The 13,164-nt window shown below is 35.0% G+C and overlaps 1 protein-coding gene across 1 annotated transcript in view; it reads left to right on the forward strand.

Moving 5' to 3' along the window:
- Positions 1–13,164, forward strand: part of LINGO2 (leucine rich repeat and Ig domain containing 2) — a 1,121,241-nt gene that overhangs the window by 92,579 nt on the left and 1,015,498 nt on the right. The window lies entirely within an intron of this gene.

Genomic DNA, 13,164 nt, shown 5'->3' on the forward strand with positions numbered 1-13,164 from the left:
TCTGCCTGGGTTTTGATGGACAGAAAGAAGTGGCGAATAGAGTAGATGTTTTTGAGAGACTACCGATATGTTAAAAAGTGAGAATGAAGGAATGGCCATAAGCATTAGCTGCCATATTAGAAAAGCAACTGTTGTTCAGTGAAGGAGCAACTCAGGTGAACTTAAAATAGTCAGAGGGGGACATTATGTCAATGATTGAAATCTATGTTGCTAATGACTCTGGACAAAACACAAAAGAGGTTACATTAGCGTAAGCAAATTCTATTTTGAAAGGAAAACATATTTAAAAAATTCATAAAGAGTGATTTTAAAAGAATCATTTAAAAATATCTTTCAAATTTCTGTAAAGTTTATTTAAATTAAGACTCCTTATTCATCTGTGATATTGTATGAAAGAATCAGTGTGCAAACATCTCTGACATTTGTATGATTGATTGCTATTCACTTGTTTACTTCAGAACTAACTTTTATGGGTCACTAATTGTGATCACATTTCTACTATTGAAATTGTAGTCGTATAGGCATCAGAGAAGTAATTGATTATGGCAGAATACCTGGCATTTCCAAAATTATCAAGAAATTCTTTTGAACATTTATAATCACCTATTTACAAAGATTTCTCAGAAGTGCCAATTACATCAAAGGCAAATTACAGGTTTAACTATTTCTACAGTATTGACTTTTCTCAAACAAAATCAAATGCACACATTTTGCAGATACAAGAACTTTAAACCAGGCCTAATTCATATATATAATTCATACATATATATTTACATGTGTGTATATACATATACACACATATATGTATGCATATATATGCATATACATGTATATGTATACATATATACATATATATGCATATATATGCACGTATATATGTATATATATATTTTTAAATCATTGCTGCCTTTATTTTCCTGGGTAGGGTGTGTGATGTTCCTAAATCCTTGTCCATCCTCCAGTTTCCATTGATAGGAAGTATCTTCACATCTAGAATGGGAAACGGGCTTCCTTGTAGATCTGTGGATAGAAGAGGGTGCGATGTAGTGAACAGAAAGAACGTTGGTATATTGAGAGACAGGTGTGTTAGCCACTTTTTTCTAATTCCAGCACGTTATTGCTACTGGTGCTTTGGATGTTCAAGCTCCTTTACAAATGACCGGTTTGACTAATGCCACTGTAATATATGAATTTCTGCTATGAAATTTTAAAAAGCTTGAATTGTTTTATTAAAATTGACTACGTATTGCAAAAGGTAGAAAAAAAGCAAATTTGTTGTGAAATGAATATGTATCTGTCAAGGCTCACTCATCAAGCTTAGTGATGCATTTTCCTCCCATATTGACGTCTAATACTTTGTACAGTATGAAACCCAGATGAATTTTTTTATATCTATGGACTTTCAAGTGGCCAGGGGCTTTTAGCCATCTCAAATATTAAATTGTAGATGCCTGAAATCTTTGTGACCATATGTAATTAATTTGACTCTCAAAGTTGCAAAGCTCAAATGTAATTTAGTTTGAGTGAGGTTTTAGAAAAAATATTGGATTTTATAAATATACATTGTGTTTATCTTGCAAATTATTTTCTCATATAAACTGGAGAGAGTTGGAATACACAGAAAATTGTAGGTATAACATAAAGAATTTGCAGTGTAATGGGCAGTCATTGAAAACAGTCTACCTTCTAAAGAAGCAAAAACTACTGTAGGCACCTCAACAGATGAAAAATGTAATTGAGCTTCTGAAATTATGCAGGTGGAAATAAATTCATTTAGTTAAGCACTTTATGCAATAGCTTTTTATTCATCAGACTTTAAAAATCGCTCATAAGCAAAAGAAGTGGGAAAAGCTTGTATGTAAACCCAGTCTACTCTAATGGTTGATATATAAATATGTAGATTTCCATTTAATTTTATACCTAAAGTGAAATTGAAATAGAAAAATGCTATATATTTTAGCAAAATGGTTCTACCTATTATGCAAGTAAATTTCATCTCAGTCAAGGATAGAAAAGGAGTTAGACTAAGTGCAAAGTACAGCTTTGCAAATAATTAGGCACACAAAAAATTTCTATTTCATAAGCAGACTTTGTAATCCCACATTTTGCCGATTTCCATTTATTCATGTCACCTGCTTCATTTCCTGGCTAACCCCCAAAACACAGTGTTGGTGCCCACTTCAGTACATTAACAGGAATTCAACCATATTCCTGGAGCCAGCCTCACGTAATTAACTCTTCATTATCCACGTCTTCATTAATTCTAGGATCATTTCCCTTTGCCTCTGTACATACCTCTAAAAGCCTCCACCTCCTGTCAGCTGGTGGCTGCCAAGGGAATGCAGTCTAATTTTAATATTTCCCTAAGTAATGTATAATTAGCATAGCTACTAATCTATAATGCAATGCTTTTGTAGCCAAATAGGAAGATGCTTTTACTTGGTAGCATCTTTGTTCCTTGCTGTTAGCTTCCATTATGGAAAATGTATGGAATCCTTACAGGTTGCTATTATTTCCTTTATGTCCAGTGATTAATAATTTCTGAATCTACAGCTAGATTTATTTAAGCCCACCCCAATTTATTTTAATCTATTGGAACATGTTTACTTTTATAACCAAACAAGTGGAAATTTCCTACAATCTCGTTGTCTAATCTCCCAAATACTAATTGCTTGATTCAACATTTTCTTCCAATCTGAGAAGCATATCTCGTTTATGTTATGTCATGATCATCTTTGCAGGTGTGTTTTCTCCCAATTAAGCAATGAAATAATTCAGTCGATAAATGAACGGCTGGCTGCTGTGTGTAGCTGTCACAGCAATGACTATTGGAATTGTCTAATGATGCGGAAAGAGACAAACATATTTAGTTTTTCAGTACCTTCCTGAGACTTTATAGTTCTCAGGTGCTGTGTGTTATCCACAGACACTTCAATGATTTTGCTCGCAGCTGCCTATGTGTGTTCTACCTTTTAGGAGAATTTATCTTTTCAATTATAGAATATTCCCTCAGTGTTTTATTATTTTATTATTTTTTAAATTTTCAGGTGACTAGAGGAGTGGGGCATAGGGCAGAGGCTGAAAAAGAGAATAATGGTTATTTGACTTATTCCAAGCGTCACGTGGATTTGATGCAGCGTCAAGAGAAGCACTATAGTGATTTAGGTTTATATTATAATAATGTACTGTGAGGCAGGATGCTTGAGAGTGACTACTGACAAATGAAGATTGCCAGAGAACCAAAAGAAAGGTACAGTCATCCTTGGATTGCTGTCCTTCTCTGCAAGATTCTTACTCAGTTTGAGCATTAATCTTTTTCTAAATATGAACTAATAGCTGTATAGTCAAGCTGTATACAATTTTAAAAGCTTGAATTCTTTTATAAAAATATTAAAAAGACAATAATTTGGGGATTTTAAGTCCCTCAGAACATGGAATAGCCTTTTATAATAGTTCTAGAGGAAACAGAGAAGACGTTTTTGAAGATATGTATTCCAGAATGACTTATTTAAAGTTTGACTAAAATTCTGAAGGAAATTGCCTAGTAAGAGGTTTCTTTTTTAAAACAATATTTTTTTATTTCTTAATTACAGTTGACATGCAATATTATACTAGTTTCATTTATGCAACATAGTGATTAGAATTTTATATAACTTATGAGGTTATATACCTATCTGACACTACATAGTTATTACAATATTATTAACTATATTCCTTATGCTACACTTTTTATCGCCATGACTATTTTTAAACTACCGATTTGTACTTCTTAATCCCTTTTCTTTTATTACCCATTCCCCCAATCCCCTCCCGTCTGGCATCCATCAAAATGTCCTCTGTATCTCTGAGTTGTTTGCTCTTTGGTTTGTTTTATTCTTTAGATTCCACATGTAACTGAAATTATATAGGATTTGTTTTTCTTTGTCAGACTTATTCCACTCGGCACAACACACTATAGGTCCATCCATGTTGTTGCAGGTGGCAAGATGTCATTCCTTCTTAAGGCTGAGTAATGTTTCATTGTATATGTACCATGTCTTCTTGATCCATTCATCCATTGATGGACACCAAGACTGCCTCCATATCTTGGCTATTGTAAATAATGCCTCAATGAACATATGGATGCACAAGTCCCTTCAAAGTAGTGTTTTGGGTTTCTTCAGATAAATACCTAGAAGTGGATTGCTGGATCCTTCTTTGTCCCTTGTTATATAGCCTTTGTTTTAAAGTCCATTTTTGTCTGGTATAAGTATTGATACCCAAGCTTCTTTTTTGGTTGTTTCCATTTTTATGAAATATCATTTTCCATCCCTTTACTCTCAGTCTGCGTGTGTCTTTTGATCTGAAGTGTGTCTCTTGTAGGCAGCATTTGTAAGGGTCTTGTTTTTTTATGCATTCAGCCACCATATGTCTTTTGATTGGTGCATTTAATCCATGTACATTTTAAGTAATTGTTGATAGATACATAGTTATTGACATTTTTATTCATATTTTTCTTTTTTTATTCTTCTTAAAGAAGTCCCTATATTATTTATTGTAATAATAATTTGGTGATTATGAACTCCTTTAGGTTTTTCTGATCTGGGAAGCTCTTCATCTGTCCTTCAATTTTAAATGATAGCCTTGTGGAGTAGAGTAGTCTTGGTTGTGGGTCCTTGCTTTTCATCGTTTTGAATATTTCCTGCCAATCCCTTCTGGCCTGCAAAACTTCTGTTGAGCAACCAGCTGACAGTCTTATGGGAAATCCCTTATAGGGAACTAACTGCTTTTGTTTTGCTGCTTTTGAGATTGTTTCTTTGTCTTTAATGGTTGGCATTTTAATTGTGATGTGTCTTGGTGTGGGCCTCACTGGGTTCATCTTGTTTGGGGCTCTCTGCGCTTTCTGGGCTTGTATGTCTGTTTCCTTCACCAAGTTAGGGAATTATTCTGTCATTATTTCTTCAAATAATGGTTTTCTAGTCCTTGCTGTCTTTCTTCTCCTGGTACTTCTATGATGTGAATGTTGGTACACTAGAGGCCCCTTAACCTAACCTCATTTTTTTGGATTCTTTTTTCTTTTTGCTGTTCAAAATGGTTGTTTTCTACTACCTTATTTTCTAAATCTCTGATTCAACCTTATGCTTCATCTAATCTATTGTTGGTTCCCTCTAATGTATTCTTTATTTCAGTTATTATAAGCTTCATTTCTGACTGGTTCTTTTTTTCCATGTTTTCTATCTCCATTTTTGTTTCCTCTTTGTTGAAGTTCTCACTGAGATCATTGAGCATCCTTATAACTAGTGTTTTGAAGTCTGTGTCTGGTAGATTGCTTGTCTCTGTTTTGTTCTTTTTCTGGAGCTTTGTTCTGCTCTTTTATTTGGGAAATGTTTCTTTTCTCCCTATTCTGTCTGCCTCCCTGTCTGCCCTTTGGGTATGTTGTTCGAGGAGGCAGCCCTGTGGTGCTTTGGCTTCATGTGAAGGTAACCACCTGGCCCCTGGGTGCTCCTGGAATGGGCCACAAAGCAATCCACTGATGGATGCCACTGACACTGGGCTTAGAGGTGCCTGGAAGAGGCTAAACTGTGAACTGAGAACATCTCCTATTAATGTCAGGCTTGGGGTTGCTTAGCAAGTGGTATGGGGCATGCTAAGGACAAATGTTGCCTGTTTGATGTTTGTGACCTTTGGGAGATTTTATGAAAGTCTGCAATATCAGCCAAAATAGGCCATTTATACGGAAAAGCCACTGGAAGTGGCTTGGGTGGACTTCAAGTTGGATGGGGTGGAGTCTCTAGGAATCACCAGGGTGGGACAAATTGGGTTAACCAAGTTGATGGAGACTTATGTGGCATCTGACTAAGTCTGCACACTGGCAGGAAGAAGAGCTCAACAAAGAAACTATGACTTCCACTAGCAGTTTTGTTTGGGGAAAGCTGCCCCTCCAGTCCTGTCCTGGAGCCAGACAATTCAGTTCCTTCCTGTATGTTTTTGACACCTTTCAAGCTGCTGCCGCAGAGCTGGGGCTCGGAGCGAGCAAGTCTGTCAGTGAGTAAGTCTGTGCATGGATCCTTTAAGAGGAATGGCTGGGACATCAGATGCCCTCATCTCACTCAGTCACGATCTCTGCTGGTTTTCACAGCCAAAAGTTACCCCTGTAACTTCTCTCTCTACAACTGGAAGCCCGAGCTGGAGAACCCGTTGTGGGGCTGAAATTCCTTGCTCCTCCGGGAAATCCATTGAAGCCAAGGTATTCCTCCCCAATTTGAACTGCCGTATGTGGGTATGGGATCTCCTTGGTCCCACATCTCCGCCCGTCCTACCAGTCTGAAAGTAGCTTCTTCTCTATGTCCTTAGTTATAGGAGTTTTGTTCAGGTAATTTTCGGGTGATTCTCAATGATGGTTGTTGTGTAGTATAGTTATAATTTTGATGTGCTCCTGGGAAGATGAAAGCACAGCATTTATCTACTCTGCCTTCTTGACTGGACACCCACTAAGGGCTTATTTAAATTTATATAATTCCAAATACTTAATGGAAAAAGCATGTTGAATTCAGACTATGAAAACATTATTTTTTAAATATTTATTTACTACAGAAGAAATAATTATTAAACATGTTCTTTAAAAATATTATAATCTATGTGAATTTATAAATAAGATTTGAGAATTTCATGAATTATAACAGTAAGCATTAATGTCCCTGGCCAGGGCAAGGGGCAATTTTATTTCAATGATATTAATGAATGCATTAAGCAATTAGTGAACAAGATAGTATTATATATAAGAGCATTTTATACTGTCAAATAATGTATATGGTATGGGTAGACTCAAGGGGTTACATTTTGTAGGCTGTAGCCCATAAGACCAAAGGATTATCTGGTTTGAAGTTCCCTAGTATTTACTGGCATTTTCTGCGACTTTTATGGACTGAAATTCCCCTTAGCACAGTAACATGAAATCATGGAAATTATACCAGCTTTAGAGCATACTGACCTGAATTTCTGTCTGCATTCATCATATAATAGCTATGTGATGTTCATCAAATCACTTACCCCTTCTAATGCTCAGTTTCTTTGGTTTAATAAAGAATTAAAACTTCCTTGCCCGCTTATTGTGAGGATGAAAGTAAAAATGTATAAAGAATATATAATGTCACCAAAAACAGTTAATAGTTACAATTATTTTGAATCTTATTTTCCTTAAAATGTAAAAAATATAATAAGCTCTATGTACAGAGTTTCCACATTTAATCAGCTAACAAACAAATGTTTAGCATGTGAGAAGTACTTGACAGGGTCCCCAGGGTGTAACAAGATAAACAGGGTAACAATCCTCATTCTTGCTTCATAAAGCAGCTTAGTTAGGTTCATAAGAGAATTCAGTGTGTCCCCATTTGCCTTAGTGTCTGGGAGAATTCCTAAAGGAAATGGTTGAAAGTAGACAATAGCATAGTAGAAAGAAAATGAGTTAGTAGCATCACTCCTGGAACTTTAACTGTCATGGATTCTATTTCTTTATCTGTGAAATGAGGATAAGTAGTCCATGTCATGTATATCTCATAGGATTAAATAGTGCAAGATTCTACGCAAATGTAAGTGAGAGCAGGGTTATTTTCGGGCAGTTTACTGACACTATGCTGAACCAGGCATACTGTTTCCAATTAAGGTAATGCAATCAAGAATATATTAAATACCTATCTCTATATTTTGTATCTTGGAGAGTATACAAATCATACAGATTTTGTCTCTTCCCAGATGACCACAGTTAGCTGCTTAAAGGAATATACCTTTAATATCTCACATTTTCCATTGATCTGTCATATTTTAAGTGAGTCCTCTCTTCAGGGTATTATAAAGGCTAAAATCAAGGTGTCGGTGTATGTGCATCCTCGTGCGGTGGTTTGATTAGTGAAATATTCACTTCCATGTTCTTCCATGGTTAGAAATAATTTTCTTACAGTCGTAGGACTGAGGTCTCAAATTTTGCGCTGACTCTCTGGGATGGGAGTGTGGGGAAAGGGGTTGCTCTCAGCATTTAGATGCTGCCCTGGGATCCTGAGCCACAGGGTTCTCTCTACCGGCAGTTCACAACCTGGTTGTTTGCTTTCTTCCAAGTCAGCAGGAGAAGGTCTCTCTAGCACTATACCTTCTATTAAAGAGATAAACTCTTAGGTCAGGCCTACCCCAGAAGGGATAATCTCCCTTTTGATTGTCTCCAAATCAGTTGATTAGTAATTTAACCATGGGAGTGATCTAGCATCCCGTTTCACTGGCTGCATGTATGCTCAAGGGGAGGAGATTACATAAATCCTGTACACCAGGAGACAGGAATCTTGGAGGCCATGTTGGTACTTTATTTTTTGATGACTGAATTTTTAAAGATTATGGCAAAAGAGCCATAACTTTTGACTGCATAATTCCCCCACGCTGAAATTTATAGAAAAAGTCACCTTTCTTTGTAATGTGGGAGTATACACAAACCTTCTAAGCAATTTTATAGTTCCAATAAGCTTGCTCTGCTTAGTTAACTCTTGATTAGTTGAAAGTGACATGACATTAATTTAACTTATGTCTCATTGATTGCTAATAAGGATAAAGATTTTTCTAATGTTATTTACCATTTGTCTTAGTTGGAGTCTGTAATGCAGAAGCTGTTCATATACTTCTCACTGTATCCTCTTGCTGCTTGAATAGGTGTTTGGATTTAGAATTCAAAAGATCTAATTGCTATTCCAGTTCTACTACTACCACCTTACTTTGCACTTAAAGAGAGCCCATTGCACTTCTGGGGCCCCTAATTTATCATATGTAAAATGAGGCATCCCCTCGATATCAACATAAATGATGGTGTTACTTACATAAATTTGAGATTATCTTTTAAGGAAAAGTGCTTTCAGTATTATTGCACAGAAATTTGATAATAAGATTACTAGCATTTGAAAACAAGTCTATAAGTGATTACGTATTTACATGACAGAATTTTAAAGATGTAGAATACTAACTCACAATATTATAACAGGAAAAAATAGGCTAAGTTTCCAAATAAAGAACATTACTGCAGAGTAGATAAGTTTAAATATCTGATAAAAATTTTGACCCTGAAGGCTTTCACTCTTTGGTATTTCTTCTCCCTTACATCTCAGCTCTTTTCTTTTATTCATCCAAGTGTATGTTATTTCAGATGCCATATTTTAAACAATTTTCTAGTCTTTGTGTCTTTTGTTTGGTGTTTCAATTGAAAAGCAGTACTCAATTTATTGAGCACTGACTGTATATCAGGCACTATGTTAAGCACCTTGCCTCTACAAAGTAGTTTAATGCTGGTAACTGGTAGGGTAAATGGCTTTGTCCAAATTTAAAATTAGGGAAATGAAGTGCATAGAGGTTACACGACTTATCAATGAGGTAGAGCTTTTGAAAATCAGAGCTAGGATATGAACTGAATTCTTGTTTCATAGCTTTTCATCTTCTACCTGTACAATAATTTAGTGTTGTGCATTGTCTCTACAATGGTCATTTTATTATTTTAAAATTGACACTAAATGTGACTCTCACTGTGGTATGCCCTCCCATACTTCTGGATATTGGTATTGACTAACAATGGCAGACTTGAAGGTCCTTCAAGATAAGAATCCAACGTTTCAATTATTAACTTCCCCATTAAGGATTTTTTAAACCTCCCCCCTTACCCTATGGTAACCACTGAACTGTTGTCTGTGTCTATGAGTTTATGTTTCTTTGTTTCTCTTGTTCATTTGTTGCTTTCAGTTTTATATCCCACATATGAGTGAAGTCACGTGGTTCTCAACTTTTGCTGTCTGACTTATTTCGCTTAGCATGATAATCTCAAGATCCATCCATGTTGTTTCAAATGTCAGTATTTCATCTTTCCTTATGGCCTAGTAGTATTTCATTGTATACATGTACCACATCTGCTGTATATAGTCATCTATCAATGGCTTTCCATGTCTCAGCCATCTTGAATAATGCTGCAGTGAACATAGGAGTATATATGTCTTAACAGATAAATATTTTCATACTTTTTGGGTATTTACCCAGGACAGGGATTTCTGGATCATATGGTAATTCTATCCTTAATTTTTTGGAGAACCTCCACACTGTTTTCCATAGTGGCTATACCAATTTACATTCCCACCAGCAATGTAACAGGGTTTTGTTTTTCTCCACAGCCTCTCTGATACTTGGTATTACTTGTCTTGTTGATGATATCCGTTCTAAACAGGTGTGAGGTGATATCTCGCTGTGGTTTTGATTTGCATTTCCCGAGTAGCTAGTGAAGTTGAGCATCTTTTCATATGTTTCTTGGCCATTTGTGTATCTTGTTGGGAAAAGTGTCTGTTCAGGTCCCCCTCCCATTTTTTTAATTGGGATGTTTGATTTTTTCTTATTGCGTTCTAGGAATTCTTTCTATATTTTGGATATTAGCCCCTTATTGGAGGTGTTGTTTACAAACATCTTCTCCCATTCAGTGGGTTGCCTCTTTGTTTTGTTGATGGTTTCTTTTGTTGTGAAGTTTTTAGTTTAATATAGTCCTAGTCATTTATTTTTGCTTGTACTTCCCTTGCCTTTGAGTTCAAATTCATAAAATATTCTCTGAATCCAAGGTCTATAACTTTAGTACCTATGTTTCCTTCTATGTAATTAATTTTTTTAGGTGTTATGTTTAGGTGTTTGATCCATTTTGAGTTAATTTTGGTATATGGTGACAGATAACAGTCTAGTTTCATTCTTTTCCATGTAGCTTTCCAATTTTCCCAGAAGAGGCTTTCTTTTCTCCATTGTATGTTTTTGGCTCCTTTGTTGAAAATTACCTGCCCATATGTATGTGAGTTTATTTATAGGTCCTCGATTCTGTTCTATTGGACTGTATGTCTGTTTTTCTGCCAATGCCATGCTGTTTTGATTATTGTCACTTTGTAGTACAAGTTGATGTTAGGGATTGTGATCCCTCCAGCCTTGTTCTTTTTACTTAGGGTTGCTTTGGCTTTTGGGGTCTTTTGTCATTCCATACAAATCAGATAATTTTTTTCTATTAAAAAAATGCCATTGAGATTTTGATTGCATTCAATCTGTATATTGCTTTGGGTATTATGACTATTTTAACTATATTGATTCTTCCAATTTATCAACATGGAATATCTTTCTATTTCTTTCAGTCTTCCTCAATTTCTATTAATAATGCCGAATAGTTTTTATTGTGTAGGTCCTTCACATCCTTAGTTAGTTTATTCCTTGATATATTATTCTTTAGCTGCAGTTGCAAAAGGAATTGTGTTTTTATTTCTATTTCTGAAATTTCATTGTTAGTATATAGGAATGCAATGGATTTTTGTACATCAATTTTGTATCCTGCAATTTTATTGTATTTGTTTATTGTTTCTAATAGTTATTTGCTGGCATCTTTAGGGTTTTCTATATAAGGATCATGTCATCTACAAAAAGTAACATTTTAACTTCTTCATTCCCAATTTGGATGCCTTTCATTTCTTTTTCTTCCCTGATTGTTCTGGCTAAGTTCCCATATTATTTTGAATAATTGTGGTGACTGGGGACATCACTGTCTTGTTCCTGATTTTAGAGTAATAGCTTTCAGTTTTTCACCATTGAGTATGATATTAGCTGATGGTGTGTCATATATGCCCTTTATTGTGTTGAGGTAATTTACTTCTATACCCATTTTATTAAGTATTTTAATCATAAATGGATGTTGCATCTTGTCAGAATGCTATTTCTGCATCTATATGATCATATGATTTGTATCCTTTATTTTGTTTATGTAGTGTATCACATTGATTGATTTGCATTGATATGATGTGTCCAAACATCCTTGTGTCCTGGAATGAACCCCACTTAATTGTCATGAATAAACTTTTAAATGTATTGTTGTATTCATTTTGCTTGTATTTGGTTAGGATTTTTACATTAGGTTTTTGTTGTTGTTTTTTGTTTGTTTGTTTGATTGCATCTGTATTCGTCAGAGATATTGGTCTGTGGTTTTCTTTTTTTGTGTTATTCTTACCATGTTTTGGTATCAGGTTAATGTTGGCCTCATAAGATGAGTTAGGAAGTATTGCCTCTTCTTCAATTTTTTGGAAGAGTTTGCAGAGGACAGGTATTAAATCATTATTGAATGTTTGGTAGAATTCACTAGGGAAACCATCTGGCCCTGACTTTTGCTTTTGGTGAGGTTTTGGATGATTGTTTCAATTTCCATTGGTCTACTTAGATTTTCCAGTTCTTTCTGATTCAGTCTGAGAAGGTTATATATTTCTAAGAATTTGTCTAGTTCTTTTAGGTTATTGAATTTGGTGGCATATAGTCCTTCATAGTATTCTTGTATGATTCTTTGTATTTCTGTGATATCCGTCGTGACTTCTCCTCTTTCATTTCTGATTTTGTTTATTTCTGTCTTTTTTTCCTTTTTTTCTTAGTGAGCCTATCCAAGGATATGTCAAGTTGATTAATCTTTTCAAAGAACCAGCTCTTTGTTGTGTTATTTTTTTCTATTGTCCTTCCCCCCCTCTATTTAATTTATTTTTGCTCTAATTTTTGTTATTTCTTTCCTTCTGCTGACTTAGGGTTTCATTTGTTCTTCTTTTTCTAGTTATTTCAGATCTAATGTTAGGTTGTTTATTTGGGATTGTTCTTGCGATAGGCCTGTAATGATATAAATTTCTGTCTTAATACTGCTTTCATAGTATCCCAATAATTTTCATGTGGTGTATTTTCATTCTAATCTGTTTCTGTGTGTCTTTGGATCTATTCTTTTATTTCTTCTTTGAGTCAGTTGGTCTTTAGTAGCAAGTTTCATCTCCATCTATTTGTGGATTCCCCCATTTCTTTTGAAGTTGCTCTCCAATTTTATAGTCAGAGAATATGCTTGATACGATTTTAGTCTTCTTAAATTTGCTGAGGATAGTTTTGTATCCCTACATATGGTCTATCCTGAGAATGTTCCATGTGCACTAGAAAAGAATGTATTGTCTGGTGTTCTAGGATGAAAGTCTCTGTAAATGTCAAATATGTCCGTTTGGTCTGATGTGTCCTTTGAGGCTGATATTTCCTTATTGATTTTTTGTTTGGATAACCTACCATATTTATCAATTGAATTTTCAGGTCCCCTACTACAATTGTGTTTTTATCAGTTTCTCCCTTCAGTTCTGTTAG

This window comes from Rhinolophus ferrumequinum, chromosome 12, assembly GCF_004115265.2.
Source record: "Rhinolophus ferrumequinum isolate MPI-CBG mRhiFer1 chromosome 12, mRhiFer1_v1.p, whole genome shotgun sequence".
In the NCBI taxonomy this organism is placed as follows: Eukaryota; Metazoa; Chordata; class Mammalia; order Chiroptera; family Rhinolophidae; genus Rhinolophus; species Rhinolophus ferrumequinum.